We start from the raw sequence: 13,096 nt of genomic DNA on the forward strand, positions 1-13,096 counted from the left end.
ATTTCATCCTACAACAGGACAATGACCCTTAACACACCTCCAAATTGTGCAAGAACTATTTAGAGCAGAAGCAGGCAGCTGGTATTCTATCGGTAATGGAGTGGCCAGCGCAGTCACCAGATCTGAACCCCATTGAGCTGTTGTGGGAGCAGCTTGACCGTATGGTACGCAAGAAGTGCCCATCCAACCAATCCAACTTGTGGGAGCTGCTTCTGGAAGCGTGGGGTGCAATTTCTCCAGATTACCTCAACAAATTAACAGCTAGAATGCCAAAGGTCTGCAATGCTGTAATTGCTGCAAATGGAGGATTCTTTGACGAAAGCAAAGTTTGACGTAAAAAAAATCTTATTTCAAATACAAATCATTATTTCTAACCTTGTCAATGTCTTGACTCTATTTTCTATTCATTTCACAACATATGGTGGTGAATAAGTGTGACTTTTCATGGAAAACACAAAATTGTTTGGGTGATCCCAAACTTTTGAACGGTAGTGTATATATATATATATATATATATATCTCACATTTCAGCAGCATAATGATTGATTGGACAGTTGCTGCAGCACTGTGCCAATCAAATCCATCCACTGATATGATCTCTCCGTAGACATTAGGGGCCCTTGTGTCAGAGAGATGTTGATTGGCTTAGCATGATCTAGCCTTTGAGGAGGGAGCCCCTTGTATTGGATCAGTGCCATTGATTGGCATTATGTCTCAGCAACTTTCTTTATTAAAAACGAAAGAAAAAAAAAGATTTGTGGGGGCCCACACAATTGTGTATTCAGCAGGGTGGGTTGGAGCTGAATGGATTTCACCTGAGATGGTGGCTGAGAGAGGAAGTAATGGACAGTCATGGAGGTAAACAAGCGAAGAGGAGAAGAAACGGAGTAAGGGACAGGACAAAAAATGAAGACAGGAACCCGGGAAAAAGGGGAAAAAGTGGTGAGAGAAAGGTAGAAGCCATTGAAAATTGGATGCACGTGATAGAGAGGTGGAATGATGAAAGAAAAAAATGATGAACTAATTTACAAAAGAGAAAAAATTTCATATGAAAGAGATGGAGAGATGTAGGAAGGTGGATGGGTAGGTAGGTAGGTAGTTAATTAGACGAAGGAGGGAGAGAGAGAGATAGATAGGACAAATTGAAAAAAAATACGATTGCTCCCAGTTTAATCGGGCAGTATCTACCCACTCACAGTAAAAAGTAGATTCCTTCACAAAAACAACTAATTTTTTTTTTGTTTAAGGAAGAAAATTTGTGGTTATGAAAAAAATGTCCTGGTCATAACTGGAAACACGATGCCAAATACCACATCAATCTGTTGGATTGTTGCAAAACAAAACTTATGTGTACCAGCAGTGGGTCTTGAGAGGTAGTGAGCCACTAAAATGTTATTTGATTTCAGGTGCAGAGCCAAAGGCATTACATCCAAAGGCTTAGGATATACAGGTGAATGTTTATCATGAATCTCAATCATGAAGGAAGAACTTGTACTCATTGTGTAAGTCTTTTACAGTGGTAATGTGATCACAAATTGTTTTTCTATTGGAGGTTAATTTGTGTGTAAATTATACATTTATTCACCCTTTCCTCAGTCACGCAGGCATCATAAGTGTTATGTACAGAGCACCAAGTCAACGATATCCTGCCCAAAAGAGCTTGATCCAAAACAGATTGTACAACATGCTGTTATACAGTCAGTATTTTGATGTATCATTGATTCTTTGTAAATTGTGAATTTTAATCAGTGATTCAAGCAATTTTCCATGAATCATGTAGTGTTTGTGCAAGAAGAACCACAACTGCAATATCAGAAATGTTACAGGACCCTAGGATTGTCTTGTGAAGGTCTTAAAAAGATAATAGTAACTTAACATGAATATCTCTCTGTAGACCCCATTATGACTTCAGAGAGACCAATTAGAAATTGGCCTCTTCTCCATCATCAGTTTTGAGTGTGACTGTGCGCAAAAGATGAAGGAGGGGAAAGAGAGAGAGAGAGAGAGAGAGAGAGAGAGAGAGAGAGAGAGAGAGAGAGAGAGAGAGAGAGAGAGAGAGAGAGAGAGAGAGAGAGAGAGAGAGAGAGAGAGAGAGAGAGAGAGAGAGAGAGAGAGAGAGAGAGAGAGAGAGAGAGAGAGAGAGAGAGAGAGAGAGAGAGAGAGAGAGAGGAGAGAATGTGTGAAAAAGAGAGGGAAGCAAAGAATTAAAGTAACAGTGGCTTTGATCTGCCCAAATGAGCTGCTGTGATTTGGGTGTTGATTAAACTGTTGCCAGATGACCAAGGGTTTCTACTGAGTGACCGGCATGGTGGTGCAGCTGTTGCTTTTATGCTAAACTCATCCGTGGAGACGGTGCTGATTGTGGGATTAGCACAGAGATCTCCTCCCCTGTTCATTCTGTTCACCTCAGGCTTCTCATGACAGTCTCAGACAGCTTCGGACCTAGATTTTTCCTCAGGAACTCATTAGGAAATAGTGCATTGGCCGTAATGTGTTTGTATTTATGCAAAATGCTGCAAATCTTAACACGTTGCAAAATCTGTTGCATAAATTCATATTTCCTGTCACTAATAATAAAGACAGTGTAGTGGATAAAAGGGTCATGGTTAGCATCATAGAATTTGCAGAATCAGTTACCTTTGTTACAGAAATATTTCCTGGAATACAGATACAACACTTACAAACCTCAAACTATGATAACTTAGAATAACTGTAGCAAAATTCATCACTCAAATAGCACATTACTGACACTTTATTTGCCTAAAGATGATAAATCTCAACTTTTGCATCCCATAATGCTAAATTATTCCTCTGACGTATATTGTCATTTACTTTAACGTAAACACCATTTATAAGTCAATCCAAGAGTTGTGTGCACTTGATGAAACTTTATTAAGTTTTATCAAGGAATTACCTGGCCTTCCAAGTTTGTGAGCAGATATTGAGTGACCTTGTATGATGCAAATTGGTAACTCCTTTACTAAGCCTAATCTAATTAAGATCCCCTTCACACATTATTAATGCAAGCCAATAAACAGATACGGGGGTGTGAGATTTGGCATGGGAACATCATCATAAACATGTCTTTAATTTCACAGGAACACCACAGCGTTGATTACTGCCATGCTGTCAGCCATATGTCCTTGGACAGAGATAGTATCTAAATCATCTTGTAGTTATTAGTTTTGAATCCAACAAATACAGCAGATGTTATAAGAACTTGGCAGTAAAATACAAGCTGAATATAGTAGAATAAAGCAGAAACCATTTGCCATTTATTCATTACTTACATACCACTACATGAAAAAGAAACATAGTCAAAATAATTTTAAAAAAAAACCTGAATTAAATTGGAACAGATTTACAATAGTTGCTTGCCCCTGAAACCCCACCCCACCCCCCCCCGTCTCTAACTTTGGAGGAGGACCTCCCCCCATGATGCCTCCAGATTGCGCTCATAAAAACATGACCGGGGCCTCAATGCAGGGATCTACATTTTCATATCTGAGGCCAATGATAGATGAGGCAATCTGAACAAGTTGTGCTGAGAGATACATCAGGAGGCAGACAGGCCCAGATAAAGGAAAAGGAAGACTGGGCCTCCATTGTCACCCATCCGCCGTGCCATGAAAATATAGTGGCTCCCCCGGGACCCATATCTCACATACATATTCACGAGGCACAACGGCAGTGTGCCACCCTCAGGGACCAATGCTAAAGCAGCTAAAGCGAAGAGTAGTCTAGGATTCTGCGGTTCCCCTCGTATCAACCCCCCGCCCCCCATCCTCATGACTACAGACATAATGACTGGTCTTCACATGGCTCAGTCATGACCACATTATGGCTTGATGTGCAGTTGTTGTACAACACACATTATTATTACTACTACTACTACTACTTTCGGCTGCTCCCATTAGGGGTCGCCACAGTGGACCATCCGTTTCCATTCTTCCTGTCCTCTGCATCTTCCTCTGTCACGCCAGCCACCTGCATGTCCTCCCTCACCACATCCATAAACCTCCTCTTTGGGCTTCCTCTTTTCCTCTTCCCTGGCAGCTCCATATTCAGCATCCTTCTCCCAATATACCCAGCATCTCTCCTCCACACTTGTCCAAGCCATCTCAATCTTGCCTCTCTTGCTTTGTCTCCAAACCGTCCAACCTGAGCTGTCCCTCTAATATAATCGTCCTAATCCTGTCCTTCTTCATTGCTCCCAATAAAAATCTTAGCATCTTCAACTCTGCCACCTCCAACTCTGCCTCCTGTCTTTTTGTCTGTGCTGCTAACTCTCAAACAAGCCCCGCAGCTGAGGCGAGGATGAACAGGACGTCACTCAATGGTCGAAAATTTCTTTATTTTAACCAACAGGTTACGAACCTTGAAAAGAAAACACACAAAATACAAACATACATTATTCAAATACCCCTCAACTCAAAGCTAACACACAATATAACTCACTCACTCTCGCAATCACTCACCAGTCCGTCCTCTCGTCCAGTCATACTAAAGAATCCCCGCTCTGAAGCTGTATTAACTTCCTTGATGTCACTCCCGGAACGTAAATCACCCAATCACAGCAGCTCCCCAACTGAGACCCCGGATGCACATATTTCTCAAAAATAGAATTTCGCAATAAAAGTCCTTATCAAGCACACAGATATCACATACATCCAAACTGAAATAAATATCATTATTATTATCAATATTCAATACTTAACCCAGTCACTGAGGATGCACAAGCCAGTGCATCCTTAGTGCCGGTCCCAAGCCCGGACAAATGGGGAGGGTTGCATCAGGAAGGGCATCCGACATAAAATCTTTGCCAAATCAAATATGCGGATCATAAATAAGACTTACATACCGGATCGGTCGAGGCCCGGGTTACCAACGACCACCACCGGTACTGTTAACCAGCAGGGTGTCGGTGGAAACTATGCTACTGTTGGGCGAAGGAGAAGGAGAGGGGGAAAGCATGTCCAGAGGCAGCTAGAGAGGAGGAAGGGTAGGCATGTGGAGGTGAGAGTTGGAGCTTTGAATGTTGGCACTATGACTGGTAAAGGGAGAGAGCTGGCTGACATGATGGAAAGAAGAAAGGTAGGCATACTGTGTGTGCAAGAGACCAGGTGGAAGGGGAGTAAGGCCAGGAGTATCGGAGGTGGCTTCAAACTCTTCTACCATGGTGTGAATGGGAGGAGTAATGGGGTAGGGGTAATTCTGAAGGAAGAGTATGTCAAGAGCGTGCTGGAGGTGAAGAGAGTGTCAGACAGAGTGATGAGTATGAAGCTGGAAATTGAAGGTTTATTGCTGAATGTTATCAGCGCATATGCCCCGCCAGTTGGGTGTGAGATGGAAGAGAAAGACGAATTCTGTAGTGAGTTGGATGATATGGTGGAGAGGGTACCCAAGGGGGAGAGAGTGGTGATTGGAGCAGACTTCAATGCACATGTTGGTGAAGGGAACAGAGGTGATGAGGAGGTGATGGGAAGGTATGGAGTCAAGAAGAGAAATGTGGAAGGACAGATGGTGGTAGATTTTGCGAAAAGGATGGAAATGGCTGTGGTGAATAAATATTTCAAGAAGAGGGAGGAACACATGGTGACATACAAGAGTGGAGGAAAGTGCACACAGGTGGACTATATCTTATGTAGAAGGCGCCATCTAAAAGGGTTTGGAGACTGCAAAGTGGTGACAGGGGAGAACGTAGCTAGGCAGCGTCGGATGGTGGTCTGTAGGATGACTTTGGAGACCAAGAAGAGGAAGCGAGTGAAGACACAGCCGAAGATCAAATGGTGGAAGTTGAAGAAGGAAGACTTGTGTGGAGTTCAGGCAGGAGTTAAGACAGGCACTGGGTGGTAGTGAAGAGTTGCCAGATGGCTGGACAACCACTGCAGAAATAGTGAGGGAGACAGCTAGGAAGGTACTTGGTGTGTCATCAGGACAGAGGAAGGAAGACAAGGAGACTTGGTGGTGGAATGAGGAAGTACAGCAAATTATACAGAGGAAAAGGTTGGCAAAGAAGAAGTGGGATAGTAAGAGAGATGAAGAAAGTAGACAGGAGTACAAGGAGATGCAGCGTAAAGCAAAGAGAGAGGTGGCAAAGGAAAAGGCGTATGGTAAGTTGTATGACAGGTTAGACACTAAGGAAGGAGAAAAGGACTTGTACCGATTGGCTAGACAGAGGGACCAAGCTGCAAAGGATGTGCAGCAAGTTAGGGCGATCAAGGATAGGGATGGAAATGTGCTGACAAGCGAGGAGAGTGTGCTAAGAAGGTGGAAGGAATACTTTGAGGGGCTGATGAATGAAGAAAATGAGAGAGAGAAGGTTGGATGATGTAGGGATAGTGAATCAGGAAGTTCAGCGGATTAGCAAGGAGTAAGTGAGGGCAGCTATGAAGAGGATGAAGAGTGGAAAGGCAGTTGGTCCTGATGACATACCTGTGGAGGTATGGAGATGTTTAGGAGAGATGGCAGTGGAGTTTTTAACTAGATTGTTTAACACAATCCTGGAAAGTGAGAGGATGCCTGAGGAGTGGAGAAGAAGCATACTGGTACCAATTTTCAAGAACAAGGGCGATGTGCAGAACTGTAACAACTACAGAGGTATAAAGTTGATCAGCCACAGCATGACGATTTGGGAAAGAGTAATAGAAGCTAGGTTAAGAGGAGAGGTGATGATCAGCGAGCATCAGTATTGGTTCATGCCACGAAAGAGCACCACAGATGCGATGTTTGCTTTGAGAATGTTGATTGAGAAGTATAGAGAAGGCCAGAAAGAGTTGCATTGTGTCTTTGTAGATTTAGAGAAAGCTTATGACAGAGTGCCGAGAGAGGAGGTGTGGTATTGTATGAGGAAGTCAGGAGTTGCAGAGAAGTATGTAGGAGTGGTGCAGGATACGTATGAGGGAAGTGTGACAATGGTGAGGTGTGCGGTTGGAATGACAGATGGGTTCAAGGTGGAGGTCGGATTACATCAAGGATCGGCTCTGAGCCCTTTCTTGTTTGCAATGGTGATGGACAGGTTGACGGACAAGATCAGGCAGGAGTCTCCATGGACTATGATGTTCGCGGATGACATTGTGATCTGTAGTGAGAGTAGGGTGCAGGTTGAGGAGAGCCTGGAGAGGTGGAGGTATGCACTGGAGAGAAGAGGAATGAAAGTCAGTAGGAGCAAGACGGAATACCTATGCGTGAATGAGAGAGAGGACAGTGGAATGGTCAGGATGCAAGGAGTGGAGGTGACAAAGGCATTTGAGTTTAAATACTTGGGGTCAACTGTCCAAAGTAACGGGGAGTGCAGTAGAGAGGTGAAAAAGAGAGTGCACGCAGGTTGGAGTGGGTGGAGAAGTGTGTCAGGAGTGATTTGCGACAGAAGGGTACCAGCAAGAGTTAAAGGGAAAGTTTACAAGATGGTTGTGAGACCAGCTATGTTATATGGTTTGGAGACAGTGGCACTGACGAAAAGACAGGAGACGGAGCTGGAGGTGGCAGAGTTGAAGATGCTAAAATTTTCACTGGGATTAACGAAGAAGGACAGGATTAGGAACGATTATATTAGAGGGACCGCTCAGGTTGGACGGTTTGGAGACAAAGCAAGAGAGGCAAGATTGAGATGGCTTGGACATGTGTGGAGGAGAGATGCTGAGTATATTGAGAGAAGGATGCTGAATATGGAGCTGCCAGGGAAGAGGAGAAGAGGAAGGCCAAAGAGGAGGTTTATGGATGTGGTGAGGGAAGACATGCAGGTGGCTGGTGTGACAGAGGAAGACGCAGAAGACAGGAAGAAATGGAAATGGATGATCCGCTGTGGCGACCCCTAACGGGAGCAGCCGAAAGTAGTAGTAGATTATCAATACTCACTTTCACCTATGTAACTAAAAATTTAAACAATGTAAGTTACAATTTAACTACATGTAAACGAAATAAATTTCACAAGTTTGTACTTAAACTAAACTAAAATCTCTGACTAAACACAACTCAAACTCCACCACCCCACAGAAAGTAACACACCTCCCACTTGGTCTCCTGGACTCTAGACCTAAGGAGACCACACTAATAATCACCGCTTTCTCTTTGGTGGTGTTTCTTCGGTCAACTCTTCAATTTCTTCTTTGAGTTTTTAACGACCCTGGAGCCAGGTCCCCCCGAAGAGGCACGGCCAGCATCACAGGGTCGTTCGCTGCCAGCAGGGTGCTTATCCATGCTCCATACGGAACCAGTGGCACTCCTGTCTCTCCTGTGGTCTGGACCCTTCCATAGCACAACAGTAGTCCTGACGTCTCTTCTCTGATGACTACAAGCTTGTTCAATGTAGACTCAGGGAAAGCTATCCCCTCTTGAGCTGCCAAGCATAGGTCCCAAAAGGCAGCTCTGACCTCCCCCACGTCGAGAACTGGCTTGCCCACCTTCTCTCTCGAGTGCTTAGCCTCCCACTCTGCTCTCTCCATGGCTCTCCCGCGAATCATCCATCTCTTAACAGCTCGGCGAACCGAACCAATCACCCCACAGAGCTTGGCCAAGCTACTGAACTTTTCAGGCTAAACCAGATCAACGATGGCCGCGCCCCAGAGCCTCTCCTTGCTTTCAATCTCAGCGGAGGTCGACTCTTCCTCCTTCACCGTGTGCAGAGGAGCCTCGTCAGCCCCATCCAGAGGCCCCTGGACAGGACTTGCCGTCTTCTTCCACTGGGCTCGAGTGAAAGCCGCTGTGAATGCCCTCCGCTGGAGCTTACTCACAGCCTCTCTGGCGCTGGCCGCCACCTCCGCCACGGACTTCATGGGCCACTCTTCTACCGGCCTCACTAGGAACTCAGGACCCTTTTGCCAAATGGAGCCTTCACCCAGGTCTTCTGGAGGACCTCCTCGGGTGATAAGGTCGCCGACGTTCAGATCTACTGGGATCCACCACCAGTCAGCTACAGGCCCAGCCTTCTGAAACTCCCCGACCCTGTTCGCGAAGAACGTCTGATATCCATAACTCTCCCTCTGGATAGCTCTCAGGATAGTCTGGCTGTCTACGAAGTGGAACCATCTCTCCACCTCAAGTCGACCCTGCCTCTCCCAGAACCCTCTCAGCCTGGCAGCGAAGACGGCGCCGCAGATCCCTGCTTTAACCACGTCGCCCTTCTGGTCAAGGGGCACCAGCTTGGCCTTTGACTCAACAAGGCGGATGTCCGCCTCTGTAGACGTCTCCCACCTCAGGTACAGAACAGCTCCGAAGGTGTCATCACTCCCGTCTGAAAACGTGATGCCCCACGGCCTCCCCTCCATCCAGGAGGAGTAAGGCTCCTTTCGCAACTGATTTGACGAAGCCGCACATACTCTTCAAAAAGCTTGATGGCGTCTGCCCGGAGTTCTGCTGGAAGGGGACTGTCCCACATGTCTTTCTTGGAGTCTCCTCCCCCAGTCTCCTGGAAGGCTCTCCTTACCAAGATGGCTCCTCTCTCTTTGGCCGGGGTAGCTAGACCAACAGGGTCGTAGAGCCCTGCTACCTGGCTTAGGAGCTCCCATCTGGTCTGAGGGTTTGGCGTTTTCTCCTTGATCTCCTTCTCCGAGAGGTCGACCCCCGTCCTCATCTTCTGCTTTCTTTTGGAGAAGTTGATTGAAACCATCAGGAAGAGTCTGTCGCTGTCCATGTAGTATCCGACACCAAGAGCCTTGTTGTCTTCCTGCCCTAGCTGGTTGGGCAACACCAGGGTTCCGGACTCTGGACTTGGGCTTTTAACAGCTTGCCCGACCTGACTGCCCTCGCACCTCCCACTTTGACCGGACCAAACCCACGGTTTGAGCAAGAAGCCTCCAGTCCAGAGTATCTCCTCCACTCCTTTTGTGATCTTGTCCAGCTTCCCTGGGTCATTGTGGGACATGAGGATGTCGTCCACATAGCTTTCCTCTTCAAGCACTCTTCTATCATCGCTCATGTGAGAGAACTTGGGAAGTCTTGCGGTTTCCCTCATGGCCAACTGCGCTATGCATCCCGCTGGCCTGTCTCCAATATTGACCCGAGTGATAGCGAAGTCTCTGATCTCTTCCTCGGGTGAGTCCCTCCAGAGGAAAGGATGAAGGTGAACCTCTCTTTCGTTCAGCCACACAGAATTGTACATCTTCTTGATGTCTCCTATGGCCACATGGTCTCCTGTTCTGAACCTGAGCAGAACCGCCTGGATTGGGTTTAGCACATCCGGACCCTTCAGCAGGATGTTGTTCATGCTCGTCCCTTTGAACTCTTGGCTACTGTTCCAGACGAGCCGCACTGGCGTGGTGACAGAGTGAGGGTTCGGTGCAATTAGGTGACTTATGTACCAAACTGGCCCTCTCCAACTGTTGATCGTGTCCTTCTTTAACGCGATGGCTGCTCCTCTTTCCACCATCTCGTGTACCTGGGCTGCGTAAGCAGCTCTCCACAATCGGTCCTTCATGAGGCGCTTTCCGGTTCTCAGGAATGTCGCCTCCACCACTTTCCTGTTATTTGGAAGTGAAGCCGGGTCTTCAGTCCAGGGGTATCCCGCGTTCCAGTGCGGCGAGTCACTGTGGTCATCAGTAGCCACATAGGTCAGGCCTTCCTTGATCTTTTCTAGTTCCTTCTCTTCAGCTAGAGTAATTTCCTTCCCCCCTGGCTGGCATTTCCCGCACCGACATCCTCCACACTTCGGCTCACAGGCAGCGCCGATTCTGTTCTATTTCCACCACTCAAGAACGTCCTTGCTGGTTGTGGCCGTGTTCCTGATCTCCTCACCACTCTCTTGCTCCAGGCCCAGCGTTTCCTCTCTGGAGCTATTTGGCTCTCTGGAAATCTCTTCGACCTTGATCACTTTTGCTCTCATTGAGCGTGCATAATGTGTCTTTGAGTTGTGAATGGATACCTTCACCTCTTCAAACAGATCAGGGTGCGCTCCCCCCACAGTCTTGCCCAGTGGGCCGTCCCACAACACCAGGTCTCCCACTGTCTTCATCCGCTGCGGAGCAAGCCTACGCTCTTGGTGGCTGATTAAGAGTTCGATTTTCTCTGGCCTGACCAGTTCCTCTGTCTTGACCTCCGGGAAGAATTTCTTGAGCTGCCGCGGGCTAACGACACGGTCTTCTTGTGCGATCTCATCCAGTCCATAACAGACGATCTGGTGGGGACTCCACTCATTCTCTGAAGTCCACATTCTGACTTTGAGCAAGTACCTTTTGGTCTGGACTCTTACTTTCATTCCACCAACTCCATGCACGACCAGCATTACCTTCTCTCCTTTCAGTCGGAGTCTGTTGGCGGCTTGGTGGGTAATGTAATTAGTATTGGACGCAAGGTCCATCAGGGTCCCGATAGTTTGTCCTCCATTGGTTGTGACCTCCATGATCATCATAAGCACTGGATGCTCTGTCAAACCCCTTTCTTCAAGGAGACCATCACCCTTTGCGCTCGCTCTCATTGACACTGTCGTCTTGTTGGTAAATGCCCTCATTACCCTTTCTGCTACTTCAGGGGAGACATCAGCTAGGGCCTTCTCTTGTTCTTTTGAGAGCCTTCCTGCCTTTGCGTCTCTCTTTCCCCCTTCTTGCTCTTCCCTCTTTTTCTCATCACTTCTGTGCCCTCCTTCCACGGAGCACAAGAGGTAGTGGTGGTCTGAGCCGTCTCTTTGCTGGCAGCACTTCTTCTTGCAGAGGAACCTGTTACTACATTCTCCATCCGCACCATGGGATGCCAAGCATCTCCTGCAGGCTCCATTCCTTTCGACGACGCCTTTCTTTTTGGCTAGGCTGAGCCCTTTGAACTTCTTGCAGAAGTAGATCCTGCCTCCGTGTTTCTCATCTCCACACAAGCTGCACTCCTCTTTTGCCAAATTCCTTCCTGTGGCCCTTGTGAACGCCCTCCTTTTCGGTTTGCTCGATTTCTCAGGCTCTTTTCAGACTCTTAACTGCTCAAGCCTTTTGAAGACCGCTTCTTGCTCCTTTAGGAACTTTGAGAGCATTAAAGCGACCATCAGCGGTGACACCGTTCTCGGGTTTGGTTTCGAATTTGAGCCAGTCCATCTTCACACTGTCAGGTAGTTTGCTCTCTATAGTTTCCATTGCCAGCGAATTCTTTATGGCATCGGTATTTCCGAGATCCGTCAGATCGGCCAGGGCCTTCTCCACAGCTTGAATCAGATAAATTGTCTTTCTTGGTTGGTTTCCTTTCACTGCTGGAAACTTCTCCAACTCCCTGATTATCTGAATCGCGATGGTAGTCTTGTTCCCAAACCAGTTCTCCAGGACCCTGAACATTTCTCCTGCAGTATTGTAGCTCGAAAGTCTGAGGTCTTTGGCGATTATTTTCTGCCACGCTATCTAGGAGCTGGAATTTTTTCACTTCCAGTGACTGACGGATCTCCCTGCCGCTGCAGACTTTCCCAGTCTCTTCGCCATCGGTGGAAGTCTCTCATGCAACCGCTGAACGTTGGTAGTCTTGTTGGTTGGAGGCCAGTCTCGGTTTGGCTGCTGCTTGCGCGCCTCTCGCTCCCAGGCTTGCCATACTGGCGCTATGTGCTTCCTCCCATGCTTTCCGCTGAGCCTTAGCTAGCTCAGCACGCTCTTCTTCGGCAGCTTCTACCATCCTTTGCTGAGCTTCAGCAGCCTTTTTCCTGGCCTCCGCAGCCCTCTCCTCAGTCTCGGCGCTAACTTCGGCAGCCTTTAGCCTGGCCTCGGCGGCTATCTTCTCAGTCTCGGCGATCTCATCGGCCTCTTTTTTCCTGGCCCTGCCGAATTCTGCCAACCACCTGATCCAGAGCTCGTTTCTCTTGTCCTCCAGCACCCGAAGCCACTTACTCATGTCGCGCGTAACACCTTCAGGGATCCACTCTTCCCAGACAGCCAGCAGATTTTCTGCCTTGGCGATGAGACCTTCCAACAGTGCGTTTTGCTCCTTACCGTTGTTGAAGGTTACTCCTTTCAGGCTGACTCCTTCAGCGCTTTCATAGCTTCTTTCTGCCCGTCCAATGGCAGATATTAGCTTGGTCTCCGCATATCTCGACCAAAGGCTGGACTTGACTGCCCGTCTTTCAACTTTGAGCTCACACTCTCTGGTTACTCTCTCTATGTCTGCTTTGAGCTGCCCATCCAGTGCCTCGGCGTCATCG

Source organism: Lampris incognitus, chromosome 4 (genome assembly GCF_029633865.1).
Source record: "Lampris incognitus isolate fLamInc1 chromosome 4, fLamInc1.hap2, whole genome shotgun sequence".
Classification (NCBI taxonomy): Eukaryota; Metazoa; Chordata; class Actinopteri; order Lampriformes; family Lampridae; genus Lampris; species Lampris incognitus.